The 22,666-nt window shown below is 44.4% G+C and overlaps 1 protein-coding gene across 1 annotated transcript in view; it reads left to right on the top strand.

Moving 5' to 3' along the window:
* LOC131134166 (LHFPL tetraspan subfamily member 6 protein) overlaps nt 1-22,666 on the top strand; it is a 65,490-nt gene that overhangs the window by 40,471 nt on the left and 2,353 nt on the right. The gene's annotated exons all lie outside the window — the stretch shown is intronic.

The following is a 22,666-nucleotide window of genomic DNA, read 5'->3' as shown; positions in this document are numbered from 1 at the left end:
ATGCTTAAAATGCAGCAACACAACCTTTTGGTATGATGACGACTTGGATGAAAAAGGTACTGAAGCCTTTGTTTCCTCGGCTTTAACTAAGAGGTGTCACCCCGATGGTGTCACTTCCAGAAATCCAGAGGCTCCAGTTGACATATAGTCTCTCTAATGCAGGGGTCTCAAACTCAATTTACCTGGGGGCCACTGGAGCTAGGGTCTGGGCAAGGCTGGGCCGCATCAGGTTTTCCAAAAAAAAACCAAAACGCATTTATTCATTCATTCAATTTCCACCGCTTTTTCCTCACGAGGGGCGCGGGGCGTGCTGGAGCCTATCCCAGCTGTCTTCGGGCGAGAGGCGGGGTACACCCTGGACTGGTGGCCAGCCAATCACAGGGCACATATAGACAAACAACCATTCACACTCACATTCATACCTATGGACAATTTGGAGTGGCTAATTAACCTAGCATGTTTTTGGAATGTGGGAGGAAACCGGAGTACCCGGAGAAAACCCACGCATGCACGGGGAGAACATGCAAACTCCACACAGAGATGGCCGAGGGTGGAATTGAACCATGGTCTCCTAGCTGTGAGGTCTGCGCGCTAACCCAACGCATTTATTAAAAACAGAAAAATATACAAACTTTTTCAGTGCTTTGGTTCCGATTTTCTACAATAAAAGCTCTGATAAAACATTCCACTGTTCTCAAATATCTTCATTTTTATTTTTCTGCACAAAATAAGATGAAAAATAAATAAACGAATCAAGAATAAAGAAAATCAATAAATATAATAATAATAATAATAATAATAAAACGGCAAATAACAAAAACTTAAGAAAGCACATATAGTTGGTGGGTAGACAAATGATTTTTTTCATATTAAAATGAACAAAGCATTATTAGAGCCCTGTAGACATGACAAAACACGACTATAGTCACATTTATACTCTTTTTATTTACAACATATTGCGCAACTGCAGGGTCTTGAGACACATGCTAACTCGCAAACTAGAGAGCTAGCGACCTAAACGGTAGCCTTCAAGTTATTTCCTTTCAACTTAAATAGCCAAAAACTTACCACTTCCACACGGATAGGGAGGATAACTATTAACAGTTATTTAACCTTTAACATGAACATGAATCAAACGTAATATTTTTTTCTGGGTACATGATACCATACAGCATCCATATCAAACTTGCGCAGGCCGCACTAACATTAAACTTTCATATCAAGGCGGGGGCCTCAAACTAGTGTGCTGCGGGCCACATGTGGCCCGCGGGCCGCGTGTTTGAGACCCCTGCTCTAATGTGTCCTGGGTCTTCCCCGAGGCCTTCTAGCAGTCGCATGTGCCCTGAACACGTCCCCAGGGAGGTGTCACCCTGACCAGATGCCTGAGACACCTCATCTGGATCTCATCTGGCACCACGCATCCGAGGTACAACCTGTAATGTAAAGTTTGTTGACATGACAAAGAATCAACATCACACGTCACATCACATCACATTTCCTGCATTGAACGCAGATGGGCCATCTTGGTGGTACCCGGCGGTATTTGCTTGTCAGACAAATAATAGCGGTGCATGGTTGGAAACATGTTCACTCTTCAGTGTGCAGCCGTTCTTCAGAAGTTGGCCGTGTCGCTACTCTTGTACTGATGGGCCAGGAAGCCACAGTTTAACGGCTATCCTTTCCCAAAGATGATCCTTTGCCTTTAAACCTTCATTTCTCCCTCATCAACGAGCAAACTCCATGGCCGATGATGACATTGTAATAGCGGCGGAGGTTGATACGGGCATTTGCTTCAGGACGGCACACGCGACTGTTCTCCAGGCTGTAGATTTCCAGAGCAGCTCTTCATTTATTGTCATATTTCTTTATTGCTAATTAGTTTTATTGCACCAGCGGTGCAGGCTGGATCTCTCCTCAGCCGTGAAGAGGCCGCTCAGAGCAAATTGGGAGGCGTAAATTGAGAAGATGCTGAGGATTTCTCAGTTGGCGGATGTTTCTCAGCGGGCGATCATTTCCAATATTGATCAATGCTTTTAAAAGGCGGAATAAACAACATCAGTGGTTGAACTCAACGCCGCTCTCAAATAGCCAGGAAATGACGCTACGCTCTTTCACGGCCATTACTGTACAAATAGAAACGTACGGCTGCCGTGTTCTAAGTGGCTTTTAACAGAAGACAAGGAAATGTCACTGGTTGCTTGGTCGAATTCACTGCACTCCGTCATGCCTGCCCCTTTGGCAAACATGTGTTGATACTTGATTGAGTCCTTGGCCTTGTACCCCCCAGGGAAATGAAGTACCAGCAGTACTGTCATAATACCACGGTGCTTTGTAAGGATACCAAATGTCAACAATAGTAAAGGATACTTTACAGTAACACAGAACAAGTCGTTGGTCCTCGGGTTACCAACAGCCTTTGTGCGGTTTTAGTCTAAGTCCGGGCTCACACTGAATCTGTCGCCGATCTGTTATGGCCAACGGAAGCATTCCGCAAGATTGAAGTCCCTGTTCTAGGTTCATACTGGCTGCACGGCAAATACCAAATACCAAAGGAGTACCAAACCAAAGGATCCCTGGTTGTTTTGCAAGGCTTTATGCCTTCTTGTAGCAGCGCACCGACTCCATGACCCCTCTCGTGTTCATTAGCATTCGGTCATCTTTACCCTCAATGATGGTCGCCACAGTCCAGTGGCCGATGTTAGTGGGCGTGTCTATACACTTTTTCTGATGTTGATTTTCGCTTGGGCGGCACGCCGGTCGTGTGGTTAGCGCAGCTAGGAGACCCCTCGGCCATCATCTATGTTCTCCCCGTGCATGCGTGGGTTTTCTCCGGGTACTCCGGTTTCCTCCCACATTCCAAAAACATGCTAGGTTAATTAGCCACTCCAAATTGTCCATAGGTATGAATGTGAGTGTGAATGGTTGTTTGTCTATATGTGCCCTGTGATTGGCTGGCCACCAGTCCAGGGTGTACCCCGCCTCCCGCTCGAAGACAGCTGGGATAGGCTCCAGCACCCCCCGCGACCCTCGTGAGGAAAAGCGGTAGAAAATGAATGAATGAATGATTTTCACTTCATTGGTGATGGCTTCAGCTAGGAGACCCGAGTTCAATCCCACCCTCACCCTTCGTAAATGTCGGTAATATTATGACATTATTACCATAACGTTACAACTTTCCCCCCCAACATCATTTTTCAAAAAATACAGCAGTATTTTGTTTTCTTTGCTTATCATAATACTGGGATTTTTTAAAACTTAATATTTGTGAATATTTTCACTTTATGCTCCTAAAATGACATGATTTTTCCCATAAATATTGCATCTTTGTTCTCATAAAATTATGAGGGTTTTTTCTTGTTAGAATACGACTTTTTTACTCTTCATATTTTGGCTTAATTTTTAGAAATGACATTTGTACTGTTTTTGGGTTCAACTGTCCTTTTGTAAATTTTCTTCTCGGAATTATGACTTTATTCCCATAATATTTAGATTTTATTGTGTTAACATTAAAAATTATATTATGTTATAATTATAATTATTTATAATTAATGATAATGTTATAATTATGTTATAATTAACATTATAAATGTTAAACCAACCTAATTTTCCAAAAATGATCTGTTTCTTTAAATTTTGTTTTTTTTTAATTTTGTTTGTTTCTCAAATTTTTACTGTAACAACTTTATTTTTTTTTGGAATATTTCAATATGGTCCTACAAAAATCTTTACTAAAGATTATTTACTTAATTAATTAATGTTTACAATGTTTTTTTATTATTATAATTAAGTTATTTATTAGTTTTGTTATGAGATGATATTTTCACAGCGTGCCACGGGCCAATAAAGTGCCAGCCGCGGGCTGCAAATGGCCCCCAAGCCGCAGTGTAGCCATGAAGGAATGATTCCACGTACAGTCTTTTGCTTCTGAAGCTTCTGGTGTCCTTCATTTGTCCCCTTATGACGGGAGATCATGTCCAGCATTCAACCATCAGGCTTTGATAATCAGGACGTCGTTCATCATGAACCTTGCAGGCTGAAGGACGGTGCAGCAATGAGGAATTCCAAGTGGGTGGGGTTTGCGGCCATATGTGAGCCGTATGGGGTTGGTTGGAGCAAAGCCTCGATGCTGGACTTTTAGTTGATGTTATTCTTTCCTTTTTATTCATCTGGCTGAAGAAGGATTCATGGCTGGTTCGCCAGGGTGCACCAAATCTCCCCTCCCTCGCACAGGAACCGTTCAGCGGAGCTAGAAGAAGTCCGCCCCCCCCCCCCATCCCTATTCATCCATCTCAGCAGTGATGTTTATGGTGGGGTGGTGGCCGCCTTTGAGCAATGGATGGGCTTCAGGCAGTCTGATCCCATTTCTATCTTTTTATAGCTCAACAGCAATGAAATGTTGGGGGGGGAGGGGGGGGGGTCAATGTCCACGTCTGCCAGCTACAAAGCCATCATGCCACGCCACAATAGAGCGCTTCACATCATGACATCACTAGCCGGGGAAGGACGCAGTGACCTTCAGCTTTGGTTGGCAGGGAGCCTCTCCTCCATCATGAGCTCCCACGTTCCCAGACACCCGCGATTGTTCCTTAATGAATTCATGGAATACTAATGAGGCTGTCGGAGTCCCGCCAAGGAATTTCCAATGTCACGCTCAGGCCACACATTCCTCACTTGGAGGACACACCCCCAGATAGCCCACGAGATCAAGCAAAATGGCTGCCAGTCTTAAAAAAATGCCTTGCACTGCACATTTATCCAGACTGGCGCCAAAATGTCCTGCCTTCTTCTTGGCCTACATCCATCGGCCATGGAGATAACGATGAGCTGTAGTGACCAAAGTGCGGCCCGGGGGCCATCAGCGGCACACATTCTAAAACTAGAATAAAACAACAATAAAAAAATGGAAACATTAGCAGTAATTTCACAATAAAGTCCAACTATTGAATAAAATAAATTCATTCATTCATTTTCTACCGCTTTTCCTCACGAGGGTCGCGGGGGGTGCTGGAGCCTATCCCAGCTGTCTTCGGGCGTAAGGCGGGGTACACCCTGGACTGGTGGCCAGCCAATCACAGGGCACATATAGACAAACAACCATTCACACTCACATTCATACCTATGGACAATTTGGAGTGGCTAATTAACCTAGCATGTTTTTGGAATGTGGGAGGAAACCGGAGTACCCGGAGAAAACCCACGCATGCACGGGGAGAACATGCAAACTCCACACAGAGATGGCCGAGGGTGGAATTGAACCCTGGTCTCCTAGCTGTGAGGTCTGCGCGCTAACCCCTAGACCACCGTGCCGCCCGAATAAAATAAATATTGTATAAATATTAAAATGTTAAATATAAATATATTAAAATAATAAAATATTAAATATTTATATTTAATATTAAATAAATTAAATACTGCTATCTCTAAGCAAACGAGTCTTCATTCTACGGGAATAACATAATATTATAATGAACTAATAAAAATTATGTTGCTGAAAAAGTTCTAATGTTATGAGAATAAAGTCCAAATATTATGGGCAGAAATTCATGATTAGAAAAAAGAAGAAAGGTTGATGTTTATATAATTTTGTGAGAATAAAGCCATAATAATAAGAGGAAAAGTAGCAGCAAATATTCAAGAAAAATCCTTTTTTAAAAGTTACAATATGACGGGAATAAAGTCATAATACGATGAGAAGAAAAATTGGCACTATTATTACAGAAGAAGGTTAAAATATTTAGAAAATGTATAAAAACCAGCAAAAGTGGAGGAAAAAAAGAGCAAAGACGCCCAAAGTTGATATTGATAGGCTTTCTCATGTACGTCACAAAGCGTAGCACATATAAAAGGTGGCCCTTGTATCCATGGAGACTGACTCCATGGTGCCTCTGCTGGTGGCAGCCAGTAGTGCGGTCTATTTGGCTCTTTAAGATGAAGAGGTTATGCTGATTAGAATCCTCATCCCTTGTTTGTAATGCATCACCTGTCACCTCATTTCCTTAGTCTTCCACGGCAGAGCGGCGATACTTTAGATGCGATGCCGTTTATGTCACTGGGATGTGATTGTTTCGTGCCCGTCCGCCTGAAACGGCCCCCGAGTCGGAGGGGGTATATATATTGGCCCGCAGAAATGCCGTTTATCCTGCTAACATAAATCTTCCAGCACCAGCAGCCCGGGCTTGTACGCCGTGACATTCATCTCGACTCAACAGACTCTTCATCTTTTATCCGAGTCCTGTTGGGTCCACGGACACCTTCTTTATGGCTCAATCCATCAGAAAAGCCCACTAGTGGCCCCCGGCAGGCCGCTCAGCAGAGGATTAGCATCGGCGTCGTGATTAACATGAAAAAAAAAAAAAAAGATTTACACCTGGGAGAACATTTCACACATGCATTGACCTGTGATCTTCTGACAATTGCATTGTAATTTGTGGCCATGAAAGCGTTGCAGGAGGGCTTCAGCCAGCCATATTTGGGGGTGGGGGGTGGGGGGGCTGAGTTCTACCTCTCCGCACCACCGCGGCTCCAAGTTGATTTTGCTATTTGTCAGCATCCTGACTGGTGCTTTTATCTCTCATTTGACTTGTCCATGTCCATGCATACTGATGAATTGTTAGGAAGCCACGTTTTCCACCAGACTAATAAAAGCTGAGGTCAGGAGGCTGTTTGCGGGATTGAGTTAGATGCTTGATTGTTCTAATCCTCTGCTCCGTCTGCAGTTTTGAAGAGGAATTCCAGCACAAATCACCTGCCGCGCGGTGGCTAAGTCGGACGGACGGGTAATACGTTCTAATCCTGTGCAAATTGACTTCATGTGCACGGTACAGTTTTGCCTTCTTTTGGAATGCAGACGGTGTAATTAAGTGGAACGCATCATCGCCGATGGCCATGAATCTTGAAAATTGCATGCGGCATGCTGGATGGTGGCACGGCGTGCTAAAACGCAGCCAAGTGGAGCAGGTGTGTTTCATGCCTTCAAAACGACTCGCAAACCTTATGAATGAAGGTGGGTGTGGGCGTCTGGCAACACACTGCCCCCTGGTGGTTGGGAGTGGTATGACATATGACATTCCAACCCGTGGCAAAATGTGACAAGGATGTATTTCGGGTTTGTTGCATGAATGGAGTGAGCCCTTTAGTCGGTCATACCGTCGCTTTGTTTTGGCGCATGGAGTGCAGAAATGAGTTTACTTTTTTTCCTAAAAATAATATTTAAGGCTCTCTGATATGGCTTACTCTGTTCTGTGGTAACTTAATTTTTCGTTTGTAGTACTTTCAAGCCAAATGCTTCCCTCATAGCAGTCAATCACACTCCATTGTTGTCTTAAAGCTTCCTCTTTTGGAAAAGAAAACTTCCAGTACGACTGGATTATTGTGAACATCCAGCAGCAACGCAACATCTTGGCATGACTACTATTTGGATGGAAAATATACATAACCAAGTCCGCCATCTACCTGGAGAACCCGTTGGTTCCTCTACTTTAGCCGAGAGGTGTCACCCCTCCTGTTTTGGGAAAAAAAACAAACTTATTATGTATGTAACTAAGCACGCCGTCACTCCCAAAGAACATTATTTACATCAGACCAGGGGTCTCAAATTCTATTTACTTGGGGGCCACTGGAGCTCGGGATTGGGTGAGACTGGGCCGCATCAGGTTTTCCAAAAAAAAAAAAAAAAAACAGAAAAAACGCATTTAAAAAAACAAAATTTTTTTCCAATTTTCTACAAGAAAAGCTCTGATAAAACATTCCACTGTTCTCAAATATCTTACTTTTTATTTTTTTACACAAAATAAGATGAAAAATAAACAAACAAATCAAGAATAAAGAAAATCAATCAATCAGTAATAAATAAATATAATAATAATAATACAACTGCAAATAATAAAAACTTAAGAAAGCACATATAGTTGGGGGGTAGACAAATGATTTTTTTCATATTAAAATGAACAAAGCATTATTAGAGCCCTGTAGACATGACAAAACACGACTATAGTCACATTTATACTTTTTATTTACAACATATTGCGCAACTGCAGGGTCTTGAGACACATGCTAACTCGCAAACTAGAGAGCTAGCGACCTAAACGGTAGCCTTCAAGTTATTTCCTTTAAAATTAAATTGCCAAAAACTTACCACTTCCACACGGATAGGGAGGATAACTATGAACAGTTATTTAACCTTTAACATGAACATGAATCAAACGTAATCATTTTTTCTGGGTACATGATACCATACAGCATCCATATCAAACTTGCGCGGGCCGCACTAACATTAAACTTTCATATCAAGGCGGGGGCCTCAGGGCCACGTGTTTGAGACCCCTGCATTAGACAAATCACAACATAACATTTTTTCTTCTTTTCTTTACTCTTAATCCCTGTGGTGCAAGTGGACAAATTCATTTTCTGCAAGTGAAAGTGTTCCCCAGCGTTTAGAAGACTTGGCTGACGGATAGCATATGTGCGTGGGAGGAGAGGCTGCTACATTCTCTCAAGTGTTGCAAACCCCACCAAAGAGAGCCCATCTTTTCTTACAAATTGTGTGCTTATTAGGAGCACATTGTGAGCCACGCCGCTGCCTTCCAGTGTTGTTGTATTAGTACGGAGTGAATGGCAGCCAAGCGGGCGTTGCCTGTAGGACCACTTTTACCGTACCTTTTGGTTTTTCATGTCTTCAGCTGCTTTTGGCTTCTCTATAGATTTCTTTGTCAGGCGGCCCGGGGGCGTTTTAGTGGAAAAGAGCCTTTAATGAATGTGTCTGTGGAAAGCATGTTATCATATCACGAAGGAGGGATGGAACAACCTCGGGGGAATGTTCCATATTTTTCATGCTCCTGGCAGGCATTTACTGTGAATTAAACAAGTGTCCCTGTCATGTCTGTGATACGGGCGTGATTATGTTACTCATGGGTGTGGCGTCATTGTAGTGTAACGATCGCGCCCTCCTATAGAGGTACGAGGCTACAACACAAAAAAGGAAGGTCACGGGGGGAGCGGATATCAGCTGTAAGAAAAAGGAAGGACTGTCGAAAATGTTGGGTAGCCACACCACGGCAGTTTATTTACACAAAAACAACCCCGCATGTCATCCCCTCCCAACCAACCTAACTAACTAACCAACTAACTAACTAAACATCCCACCCGCCAACAAAGACAATCATGAAACACCCAAATTAATCCCGAAAGCTTACCCCCCCACCCCGCAAGTGTCCCAAAGTTCCCGAAGAGTCAGTGCTTATTCACAAAACAGTGGCGAAAGCCGCGGTTCCACTCACGACCACGCATCCGCTTGTCCGTCCGATCCCTGGGCCCGGAACCTCGCCCACGGTCCAATCGCTCAAGCCAGGAGGGAAAAGGAAATCCCGTCAGGTGTCGCTTGACAAAGTTGGTCCTCGTGGGTAAAACGCCGGCTCTCAGCATCCCCTTGCGTGTGTGACGTCACAATTTTTTCTCTTCCTCCAACCACCCTGGCGCGCTGGAAGAGCCTCCTTAAATATTCGCCCCCTACCGGCGAGTCTGCTCATTGCAGTCGCTCTCGCAGATGAGGAGGATGCATGATAATGGTGATGATGCCTGTATATATGGTCCTGTACCTGTTCCCCCGTACACAGATCATGACAGTAGTTTTCCTTACAGCTGAGTATCTTGTAGCAACGCACTTATGGACCCCACTACCTCAGCTGATGGACTTTGTGGCCATTACAGTAGAAACAATCAAAATTCCACCAGTTAGCTTCTGTGGTGGAGGTAATACCAACGCATCTCGTGTGTGGCGTGAATTTCAATAGGCTGCCCTACCTTGACTTGTGTTTGCTTTCAATCTTCCAACTTATCCAAGCATAAAGCGCTTTTCATCCCCGAGTAGACAGGATCAAGCAGATATTATATGATTATGTAGTATCAATTTGATATCATGCAAAATGTCAAGCCCTTGCAGAAGCTGAGCGCCGGCTTCTCCTTTGTGCTGCTCATGGATTACCTGACACGTTATGTCATCACGCACCGCCTTTTTGTGTGTTTGCTATTCTTCGAGGGTGCTGGAATGTCGGCGTAGCGGCTCATGAAGGGAAGCGATACGTACGTAGATTATGTGAGTGCAACACAACGGTGACATTCCGTGTTGTTACATCATTTATTGTGTGAACGGTGACTCACATTCACCGTAACGACAATCCTCCCTCGTTTATGGTGGTTAATTAGTTACCGACCCGACCAACTGCAATTAATGAATGACTCAATGTTAAGAAATGTGATATTTTCATAGTTAGAGCATAAGAAACATTCCTTCATTCATTCTTTTTCTACCGCTTATCCTCACGAGGGTCGCGGGGGTGCGGGAGCCTATCCCAGCTGTTGCGAGAGGCGGGGTACACCCTGGAGTGGTGGCCAGCCAATCACAGGGCACATATAGACAAACAACCATTCACACTCACATTCATACCTATGGACAATTTGGAGTGGCTAATTAACCTAGCATGTTTTTGGAATGTGGGAGGAAACCGGAGTACCCGGAGAAAACCAACGCATGCACGGGGAGAACATGCAAACTCCACACAGAGATGGCCGAGGGTGGGATTGAACTCAGCTCTCCTAGCTGTGAGGTCTGCGCACTAACCACTCGACCGCCGTGCAGCCCCATACAAAACATATGTATGACTTTCTGAATATGGTTTTTAACATTATTAGAGGGGCGGCACGGCGGTCGAGTGGTTAGCGCGCAGACCTCACAGCTAGGAGACCAGGGTTCAATTCCACCCTCGGCCATCTCTGTGTGGAGTTTGCATGTTCTCCCCGTGCATGCGTGGGTGTTCTCCGGGTACTCCGGTTTCCTCCCACATTCCAAAAACATGCTAGGTTAATTGGCCACTCCAAATTGTCCATAGGTATGAATGTGAGTGTGAATGGTTGTTTGTCTATATGTGCCCTGTGATTGGCTGGCCACCAGTCCAGGGTGTACCCCGCCTCTCGTCCAAAGACAGCTGGGATAGGCTCCAGCACCCCCGCGACTCTTGTAAGGAAAAAGCGGTAGAAAATGAATGAATGAATGAATGAACATTATTAGAGCCCCATAGACATAAAATAGCACCCCTATAGTCACCTTCACTCGATTATTCTTTGTTTACAGCAAAATAGACCTTGAGCCATTCTGTAAACAAACACCAAGTGTTTATCACATGCGACACGCTAGCTCGCCAACCTGTTTGCCTGCGTCTCAAACTGCTACTGTTTGCGTTTGTGTTGTGTGCACTTGTGTGCTTGGGGAATATTTGGTTAGCGAGAGTTGTGTAAGGTTTTTCAAACTCAGACTCCCCCCCCCCCCCCCCCCCCCCCGGGTAAAAACGCTAGCCGGGGTGCCTGTGAAGTGAATGCGTCACTTAAAAAAAAGACAAGGCACTACAAAACAAGCTTTGGCTTTGTAGGCTTCTTTGTGGGAGGATCCCTGAAGCACTTGCCGCATCGGCTTTTGAAGAAGAAGAAGAAGAAGTTGGTGCCGTTGATGTGCTCCCACGCTGCACCGTGGCACTGTCACCGGTATGATGCCTGCACGACGCGGAGGACGCTGAAATATTCACCACTCATTTGGCTGCTATGAACATGAAACTTTCTCACTGTCTTTGATTTCTCGGCCCTTTTAAAAGCTGATGACCATGATGTCCCTGTGGGACTTTTGGACCAGGTCTCTGTAGACTTGTAGAGCCACGATGCTCCTGATCCAAATTTGAAGACCATAACCATAACCATCAGATGCCAGAGAAGAAACATCTGGTTTCTATTAAGGTTTGGAATGAGCAGGAGACAACCAAACATGGGACATTGAAAGGTGGAAGACGTTTCTTCGTTCTTCTATCACTTGACGGTCCTGATGGCTTCCGACGTTACTGGCAATGACAAGGAGATCCCATCTGAGATGTTGGAGCAATGGCGCTTCAGGTCACGTCTGTGGGGTTAATAGCTGGCTTTGTCACGCTGCACTTCACGCAGGACTTAGGGAATGATGTCACTCTTTTGGGGATGGACTTCTAGACCGGGGGTCTCAAACACGCGGCCCGCGGGCCAAATGTGGCCCGCAGGACACTAGTTTGAGGCCCCCACCTTGATGTGAAAGTTTGATATGGATGCTGTATGGTATCATGTACCCAGAAAAAATTATCACGTTTGATTCATGTTCATGTTAAAGGTTAAATAACTGTTAATAGTTATCCTCCCTATCCGTGTGGAAGTGGTAAGTTTTTGGCTATTTAAGTTGAAAGGAAATAACTTGAAGGCTACCGTTTAGGTCGCTAGCTCTCTAGTTTGCGAGTTAGCATGTGTCTCAAGACCCTGCAGTTGCGCAATATGTTGTAAATAAAAAGAGTATAAATGTGACTATAGTCGTGTTTTGTCATGTCTACAGGGCTCTAATAATGCTTTGTTCATTTTAATATGAAAAAATCATTTGTCTACCCACCAACTATATGTGCTTTCTTAACTTTTTATTATTTGCCGTTTTATTATTATTATTATATTTATTTATTTATTACTGATTGATTGATTTTCTTTATTCTTGATTTGTTTATTTATTTTTCATCTTATTTTGTGTAGAAAAATAAAAAGTAAGATATTTGAGAACAGTGGAATGTTTTATCACAGCTTTAGTTTTATTTAAGTTTATTCATTTTTCTGTTTTTAATAAATGCGTTTGTTTTTTTTGGAAAACCTGATGCGGCCCAGTCTCACCCAGACCCTAGCTCCAGTGGCCCCCAAGTAAATTGAGTTTGAGACCCCTGTTCTAGACAATTATTAATAATTAATTAATTATTAGGGCGGCACGGCGGGCGAGTGGTTAGCGCGCAGACCTCACAGCTAGGAGACCAGGGTTCAATCCCACCCTCGGCCATCTCTGTGTGGAGTTTGCATGTTCTCCCCGTGCATGCGTGGGTTTTCTCCAGGTACTCCGGTTTCCTCCCACATTCCAAAAACATGCTAGGTTAATTAGCCACTCCAAATTGTCCATAGGTATGAATGTGAGTGTGAATGGTTGTTTGTCTATATGTGCCCTGTGATTGGCTGGCCACCAGTCCAGGGTGGACCCCGCCTCTCGCCCAAAGACAGCTGGGATAGGCTCCAGCACCCCCCGCGACCCTCGTGAGGAAAAGCGGTAGAAAATGAATGATTAATTATAGACATTATTCCTTTTTAGGTGGGGGTTCAGTTTTTTTATGCTTGTTTGCATGAAATCGTTTTTTTCTTGTTGCATTTTGAAGCTCTACTTAGAATCTCCTTAAAGTACATGTACATGTCTAAACCGTACATCCTCGCTAAAAGGACTTTATTTGTGTCTTTGTTGGTGTGCTTATGCTGTTTATCCATCACTGAGCGAGCCAAGGAAAGATGTCGGACATGATAAAGGGGCTTTCTCCCTCAAAAGCGACAGTGCTGACCCACATTAGCAGCATGCCACAGGACTTCTCAGTCAGCTCCAACACGGCTGTCGTCCGCATCAGGAAACCAGACCCCTTTTAGCAAAGCCTTCTTCTCCAGAGTCGTTGGTGTTTTACATTCCAGAAGTGCCTTCACACTGGAGTGAGAACATATCCCAATAAGAAAGGGTCCGCATTTAAGCTTAACAGCCTACGGAGGAATTTCTCTGGAATGTTCCGCAACTCTAAGCTAAGCTAACTCAGCTGGCTTCCGTTCACGCGTTCACAATCGAGCGGTCCACCAGGGAAATACTTCCCCACACAAAGGTTCCTTCTTCGATCTTGTGCTGCTAATTTCAGCTTTAACAGTAGATTCCGTTTTTATTGGCTAATTCCATTCTACAAAAACAGGCGTCGGGCGGCACGGTGGTCTAGGGGTTAGCGCACAGACCTCACAGCTAGGAGACCAGGGTTCAATTCCACCCTCGGGCATCTCTGTGTGGAGTTTGCATGTTCTCCCCGTGCATGCGTGGGTTTTCTCCGGGTACTCCGGTTTCCTCCCACATTCCAAAAACATGCTAGGTTAATTAGCGACTCCAAATTGTCCATAGGTATGAATGTGAGTGTGAATGGTTGTTTGTCTATATGTGCCCTGTGATTGGCTGGCCACCAGTCCAGGGTGTACCCCGCCTTACGCCCGAAGACAGCTGGGATAGGCTCCAGCACCCCCTGCGACCCTCGTGAGGAAAAGCGGTAGAAAATGAATGAATGAATGAAAAACAGGCGTCATGTGTGATTTGATTTCTATAATACAGTTTTGTTTGACTTTTATGTGTGTAAATACTGTGTATTTGTTTGGTGTCGCAGCTGTACTTTCTTTACTGGCTTAATCCTGAGATGAAGGGACACGCCATGTTTTCTGTTATTTGTTGGTAAAAACACTCCAGTCGGGCCTGATAAGACTCCAACTTTGCTCCTAAGTCCCTTTCATTCCCTCACGTCCCCACTCAGCGTTCAAAACCCACTCTTGGAGTATCTCTTTAGACCCCCGTCGGGCTTCCAGGGAAGCAGAGGCTCGGCTGGCAGAAACGCTTACCGCAGAAACGGTAAGCCTCTCTAAAACGCCCGGCTGACTTCCTGTGAATCAAAGAGTGGCGTTCGAAGGAAAATCCCTAACGTATGCTTTTGTTCACTTCCTGTATTCAATATGTCTCCACTTTTTTGTAATCATGAAAGACAAACACAGCAATGAAGATGTTTACAGTAGCTGATATTACTGTAATATAATAAAGCATATAGGCTGCATGGTGGTTGAGTGGTTAGCACGCAGGCCTCACAGCTAGAAGACCCAAGTTCAATCCCACCCTCGGCCATCTCTGTGTGGAGTTTGCATGTTCTCCCCGTGCATGCGTGGGTTTTCTCCGGGTACTCCGGTTTCCTCCCACATTCCAAAAACATGCTAGGTTAATTAGCCACTCCAAATTGTCCATAGGTATGAATGTGAGTGTGAATGGTTGTTTGTCTATATGTGCCCTGTGATTGGCTGGCAACCAGTCCAGGGTGTACCCCGCCTCTTTAGCCCGAAGACAGCTGGGATAGGCTCCAGCAACCCCCGCGCCCCTCGTGAGGATAAGCGGTAGAAAATGAATGAATGAATAATAAAGCATATAGGCTGCACGGCGGATGAGTGGTTAGCACACGGGCATCACAGCTAGGAGACCCGAGTTCAATTCCACCCTTCGGGTACTCCGGTTTCCTCCCACATTCCAAAAACATGCTAGGTTAATTGGCCACTCCAAATTGTCCATAGGTATGAATGTGAGTGTGAATGGTTGTTTGTCTATATGTGCCCTGTGATTGGCTGGTCACCAGTCCAGGGTGTACCCCACCTCTCGTCCGAAGACAGCTGGGATAGGCTCCAGCACCCCCGCGACCCTTGTAAGGAAAAAGCGGTAGAAAATGAATGAATGAATGAATGAACATTATTAGAGCCCCATAGACATAAAATAGCACCCCTATAGTCACCTTCACTTGATTATTCTTTGTTAAGAATAATCCTCTTAACAATAACCCTCATGAGAATAAGCAGTAGAAAATGAATGAATGAATAATAAAGCATATGGACATGAATGCATATAAAACTTTATTATTATTAAGGAGTTGTGAAGGACGTATGAGTACAATATAATATCTGCTCAGGCACACGTAGTTCTTCTGGAACTAATTACCCCCACCCCCATAAGATGCCCGCCAGCATGAGCATGCCCATGGCACGAATGGACCAAAGAGCCAGTTCCCTTACTTCACATCCTGTCGGTGGAATGACCCAAAACTTTTGTGTAAGACGTTGACTTGAGTTCAGTCTTTTTATTCCACGTGTGATTTCAACCTCCTAAATGACTGCGACCCATTCAGGCGCATCGCTGCTCCAATTCCCCAGGCGCTCCAAATTGTCTGCAGCTTAGCGGGCAAATCCTTTTCTCCTTGTCCAGATGACCTTGAAAGGTACTGTCTGGAGAGCATGACGTTAGGCGGAGAAAGGTGTCATGTGAGCGGTAGGCCCTGGCCTTTGACTGAAGGCACCAGGCCATGAAGAGGAGGCTTTTTCAATCAGGTAGCAAACACAAAAAAGGGATAAGGACTAAAGAGCGGGGATGGAATGAAGAAGTTCTCCGTGGGATGAAATGTGATTTGAATAGTGAGGTGATGAAATGGTGAGGCAAGAAAGAAAGATGGCTGTGTTAGGCAGACTTGATTGGAGGCTTCTTGGAGTCCATTTATTGAAGTTCATGGTGCAGCTTTCAGAGACGCCATTAAGGCTGGAGCTCGTCGCTCTGATAATGGAGATCAATTGAAACTCAATATGAGAAGAAGTTGTCCGGCTTCATGGGTTTTGCTCGCTCTCCATCCGACAGACATCAGCTGGCTGCCATGGCAACCCCAGACGAGACTCCAGAACGGGCTGGAGGTTTGACAAACAATGGCGGTCCACGGAAAGCCAAAGCAAACAAACACCTTCCAGACCCGGCAGCACTTGACCTTCTCAGAAAGCAGAGGGCGTTACAGATACTTTGGATTCAGAAGAACCGCCTTGGACGGGACACGAGCAGGAAAGGAGGCACTGACTGAAAATGCATGGTGGAAGCTTTTCCAATTTTTTTCAATTCCAGAAAGTCCTGAACTGTCAAAAGAATCCCAATGATTTGTAAAGCTAGGAAGCCAGACATATTAATATGCCATATAATATTGTTACATTCATTTAAAAAATGCTCCTTTGGCGTCCAACAGAATGTGTCATTAGCCACATATACATGGACCCAAATATTCCAATTGCTTAAACGGAAAGAATGGAACCTTTGTATACACCTCATTCCCAAAGAAAAGTGCCAATCCCAATGAATATATCATCGGATTCCCAGAGGTGGAATATTCCTTTCCAATCCGATTGAGGTATCTTGTACCCGCTCAATCGGAAAGTTGTCAGACTGCATTCTTCTTCTTCTTCTGTTGTTTATTGGCGGTTGGCAAGCAGCTTTGGTGTGCATTAGCGCCATCTGTGGAACACAATCTAAACCCTTCTATACGCCATTCACAAGTCCACTTTTATTAAAAAAGAAAATACATATCTATATAAAACATGTGCCCAGCTTCATTATAAAATATTAGCAAGATTGAACTTTATCTTTTCCTGTTCCGGGGGCGTTCTTTCAGCGAATGCTGAGATATGACGTAACACGCAGCTCCAGACGTTCTTTGATTTAAAAAAATGGAGGCGAGCAATCGGTACTGGACTTCTGCGGAAAGTTTGTTTTTGATTCAAACTAAATTTCAAGACTGGACGAATGAAAAACTGGCAATAAGGAGTTATTCCAACAACTGGAGGAAGTCGGTATCACGTGATGTTGGTGTTTACGCTTTACTGGGCATGCCCCATTAGCTATTCTGGTTAATTATAGCGGCGCATGTAGACACGCCATTGGAATATTCCTTTCCATGTATATTAGATTAGATTAGATTAGATTAGATTAGATTAGATTAGATTAGATTAGATTAGATTCAACTTTATTGTTATTGCTCATGTCACTGGTACAGGGCAACAAAATGCAGTTAGCATCCAACCAGAAGTGCAATTTTATAAGTACCTTAGTAGTAAGTAAATGTAGAAAAAAATGGACAGATCTATGTAAAAAAACAGGCTATGACTATAATACAGTGGGGATATGTACAGGGATATAAATGACTATAATATGGCTGTTGTAGATTATACACATTATAAACAGTATGGATATGACAATATATAATAACAGTAATATGTACAGTATTGCAATGAAGTGACTAGAGTATGGTTATTGCAGATTATATAAATTATAAACAGTATGATCTATGAATGCAACAAGATACAGTAAACCTCGGATATATCGGACTCGGATATATCGGAAATTCGCTCACAACGGACAGATAAAAAAGAACCGATTTTTCTGTAATGCATTTCCAATAAAAATTCATTGCATATATCGGATTTTTTATCACGGATTTCGCCTATTTCGGACAAAATCTCCAGTCCCGTTCCAATGCATTTCCATGAAATTTCCCTGGCATATATCGGATGGCCGCATCGTGGCGCTCCGATTCGCCGAATGGTGACAGGCCGCTATACGACGTCATTTGCAGCGTTTGCAGCGTTGCCTGCGCGTCCAGGTACATTGGAAACATAGTCAAGGAAGTGCCTTTTTATAACGGATAAAATCCCATTTACGTATATACCGGATATAAATCCCATATATGCGTAAAACGGACATTTTCCGGTATACGCATATAACGGATTTCGCTTATATCGGACAAAACCAGTGGGAACAATTGAATCCGATATATCCGAGGTTTACTGTATTACCATATACCATTTCTTTGGGAAAGGTCATTTGGAAAGATTCCATTGGGAAAAAGGAAACCTCCTCACGTAAACGTGGCTATTGTGACCACTTCCTTCGTAGAAATCCCGAGTCTTTAGCCGTCAGTATATTTGTTTTGCAGACATCGTTTACCAGGCGCTCGAAAGGCTGCAAGAACGCATGGGAGGCGTTTGATGGCTTCTCCCTGACGTGAAGCTCCTGGTGTGTCCTGATGTTCAAACAATGCGGTGGTTGCTCAGCACAGCCGCAGTCTTAGAATGTTTGTCACGCTTTCATCAAAGGAAAAAAAAGAGTAGAAGAAATCAGCGTTTGCTGCCAACGTCTGGCAGTATGGATTTTTTTTTCCTTTTTCTGAGCTGTAAGGAAATTCAGTTTGATTCCACGCCGCCCTGCGTCACACTTGAAAGAGAATGTGTGATATTGTTAAATATTAATTGGGAATACATTCGCAGGCTGGCAGATTTGAATGAAAAGACCATCTGATCACGTTACGTAAGACGTGAGAACGCGCACGCGCTCGTTACGCCGTTCACGCTTGCGACCCTGTCGGCTGCATGGGCGAGGATTTGCATCCAATCCTACGCCGTGTCACTTTTCCTCCCGTGACGCTCGGCTCAAAGTTGAAATTTGGGAAGGAGAAGCGGTTCACTTGTCACGGATGAAAATCCCTGGAACCACTTTGATCCTGAGCTGGAGTGACGGAAATTTTTGGATTTTTATTTTTTTCACGAGACACTCCAAAGTATGCATCTGCTCTACTTTATCCTGCCCCTGCTTGATGGGCCTCCCCTACATCACACTCATTGAGGCATGTCTTTAGCCTCTGGGGTGCCACCCAGGGAGGGGTAGCCACCCAGAGATTGGGGTAACCACCCAGCCAGGCATCGGGGTAACCACCCAGCCAGGCATCGGGGTAGCCATCCACCCAGGGATCAGGGTAGCCACCCAGAGATCGGGGTAGCCACCCACCCAGGGATCGGGGAGCCACCCACCCAGGGATTGGGGTAGCCGCTCACCCAGGGATTGGGGTAGCCACCCAGAGATCGGGGTAACCACCCAGCCAGGCATCGGGGTAGCCACCCATGCAGGGATCGGGGGAGCCACCCACCCAGGGATTGGGGGAGCTACCCACCCAGGGATTGGGGTAGCCACTCACCCAGGGATCAGGTTAGCCACCCAGAGATTGGGGTAGCCACCCACCCAGGGATTGGGGTAGCCACTCACCCAGGGATCAGGTTAGCCACCCAGAGATTGGGGTAGCCACCCACCCAGGGATCGGGGTAGCCACCCAGGGATTGGGGTAGCCACCCACCAAGGGATCGGGGTAGCCACCCAGGGATTGGGGTAGCCACCCACCAAGGGATTGGGGTAGCCACTCACCCAGGGATCGGGGTAGCCACCCAGGGATTGGGGTAGCCACCCACCCAGGGATCGGGGTAGCCACCCAGGGATTGGGGTAGCCACCCACCAAGGGATTGGGGTAGCCACCCACCCAGGGATCGGGGTAGCCACCCAGGGATTGGGGTAGCCACCCACCAAGGGATTGGGGTAGCCGCTCACCCAGGGATCAGGGTAGCCACTCATAGATCGGGGTAGCCACCCACCCAGGAATCGGGGGAGCCACCCGCCCAGGGATTGGGGTAGCCACAATGTATGTCAATGTATGCCAAATGTCCTGAACAAAACATCCACATATTGGCTTTATGAGTGTAATAACTAATCATATATCTCATTAATCATCAGTTCATTTAATTACCAAGGGCCAATAAAAATGAGCTGCACTTCCCCAGGGCGGCATGTTTATGGAAAACATTATATCTCAAATAAATCAAGCTTTTCTCTGCTTCTACAAAGTCTACATGCATGAGACTTTGATGGTACTGGTACTGGTACTGGTACTGATACTGGTACTGGTACTGGTACTGGTACTGGTCCAGACCCGACCTTGACCACCAAGTAGGAGTCCTTATTGAATATTTTGCTAGTTAGAACAAAGAATACCTTCTAAATACTTTGAAACATTATTTGAGCCCTCTAGATTTGAAATAACACCCCTATAGTCACCTTTAAATATTACCCAATATAGCAGACATAATAAAACATAAATAAAACATAATATCAACTCACACATCCGTCGTCTTCATGTTCCTTCTTCTTCTTTTTCTACTTCCTGCTGTGGCAGTTGTCTTGTAGATGTATCCTTACTGACACCTAGTGACCAGTGTGGAATACTACACTACTCACAACGTCTTTGAATGCATCTCGTGAATGTTTTATTCGTAATTTGACTTCATTTAAAAATTTGTACACTTGAAAATGCTTCATTTAGGGCAAAATACATCAAAATTAGTTTGAAAAAGCAGAATGACAATGAATGTTTGGGCGTGGTCAGAGAGGCCGCGAATTGACAGCCACAGGGCAGCTGTGGTTACAGATGTACCTTACCACCACCAGTGTGCGACTGAGGAGCAAACCAATATTGGCTTCACTTCATTCTCTCTTTTTTTAAGTGTTCAAATTAAACAATGAATAAAGTTGGAACTTTCAGAAGGATAAAGTTGCAGAAAAAGTTATGTTCAAATATGAAGGCAAAATATAAAGTCAATATAAGGAAAGGCAGAAATGAGGGAAAAAAAGCTGTCATTTTATCAGAAAAAAATTGCCTCAGTCCGACATCTGACATCTGTCAGCTTGTGTAGACGCTTTTCCAAATAAAAACATGAAAAGCAAGAAGGAACGCACAGAGTCTCTGCACTTGAAGGCATCTCCTAGGAGTCCATGAATGCTCCTGAGGCTTTGCTTCTCACTCATTAGCTCATTACTGAAAGTTTTTTTCAATTTATGGGCTGGCAAGATGGTCTCCCTGACTCACGGACCTTCCTCTTAGCTGCTGATTATCTTATATTGACCCCCCCCCCATCTCCATTTGCAATCATTCCCACCCGGTGTTTCCCATGAGAGTGTCATCTATTTACGGCGGTGGTGGGGGTCTAATTAATTAGCCGTGATTCATTTGCATGGAGAGAGGAATAACAAACGTAATGGGAGACAAAAAGTGAGTGATTTTGTCATTTGTTTGTGTTTAGCATGTAAAGTGTCTGAGTTTTTGAAAAGTGCTCTACAAAGACGAGGTGACAAACGGTCCTACGGATGTCATCTCTGCACGTGCTGCATGAGGTCACACTGGGTGAAGGACGACCATCTTCATGCTGGCCAAGTCTTTGAATAAGCCTCATGAAGGAGAAGAACCTCCAATATCTTCCACATATTACATATGTTTTTTGATCATTCATTCATTTTCTACCGCTTTTTCCTCACGAGGGTCGCGGGGGGTGCTGGAGCCTATCCCAGCTGTCTTCGGGCGAGAGGCGGGGTGGCCAGCCAATCACAGGGCACATATAGACAAACAACCATTCACACTCACATTCATACCTATGGACAATTTGGAGTGGCTAATTAACCTAGCATGTTTTTGGAATGTGGGAGGAAACCGGAGTACCCGGAGAAAACCCACGCATGCACGGGGAGAACATGCAAACTCCACACAGAGATAAGCCGTGGGTGCAATTGAACCCTGGTCTCCTAGCTGTGAGGTCCGCACGTTAACCACTTGCCCGCCGTGCCGCCCGTTTATTGATCATTTATGTTCATAATTCATTATTGTGAATCAAAGCTTGTTCTGGTTATGGTGATGATGTTTGGTGCTTGTGTGTCTCAGCCAACATTACCAACATATTAGTGACAAGGGTAGGATACTACATATATATATAGTATATATACGTATATACTGTATTTTCCGGACTATAAGTCACACTTTTTTTCATAAGTTGGCTGTTCCTGCGACTTATAAATGAAAAAAGTGTTTATGTTCCATAAACACTGGACACCTTTTCTGTTTATGTTTATTTTTTGTGTAGCTGAATAAGCATTGTGTTAGCATATCTTACACCTATTCAGCCTGTTCTCTATTCTTTTATTGTTAGATCTTGCCTTCCAAGAGGACGTAATGTCTGTTTTGGTCAAGTAGTTTGGAAAATAAATTACCTGCAAAAAATGCGACTTATACTCCAGAACGACTTCTAGTCCAGAAAATACGGTATATGTATATATCGTCTTTGAATGGAGCTTCTCAATGCCTTCTTTTTGTACCTTTTTATGCTAATTCTTCAACGTGCTTCACTATGAATACACGTTGACTAATCATAGGCAGTATTCAGCCCCAAAGCACATGATTTATTCATTCATTATTCATTTGAAATTGTGATGGAGTGAAGGTGAAAGTGGCGAGGGACGACTGGTGCTGCTTTCATGTCTGTTGGAAAGCCCACCGTTCTCTCACGTTTATGTCTTTGTTTC

This window comes from Doryrhamphus excisus, chromosome 8, assembly GCF_030265055.1.
Source record: "Doryrhamphus excisus isolate RoL2022-K1 chromosome 8, RoL_Dexc_1.0, whole genome shotgun sequence".
NCBI lineage: Eukaryota > Metazoa > Chordata > Actinopteri > Syngnathiformes > Syngnathidae > Doryrhamphus > Doryrhamphus excisus.
This window is presented reverse-complemented; position numbering and strand designations above follow the sequence as displayed.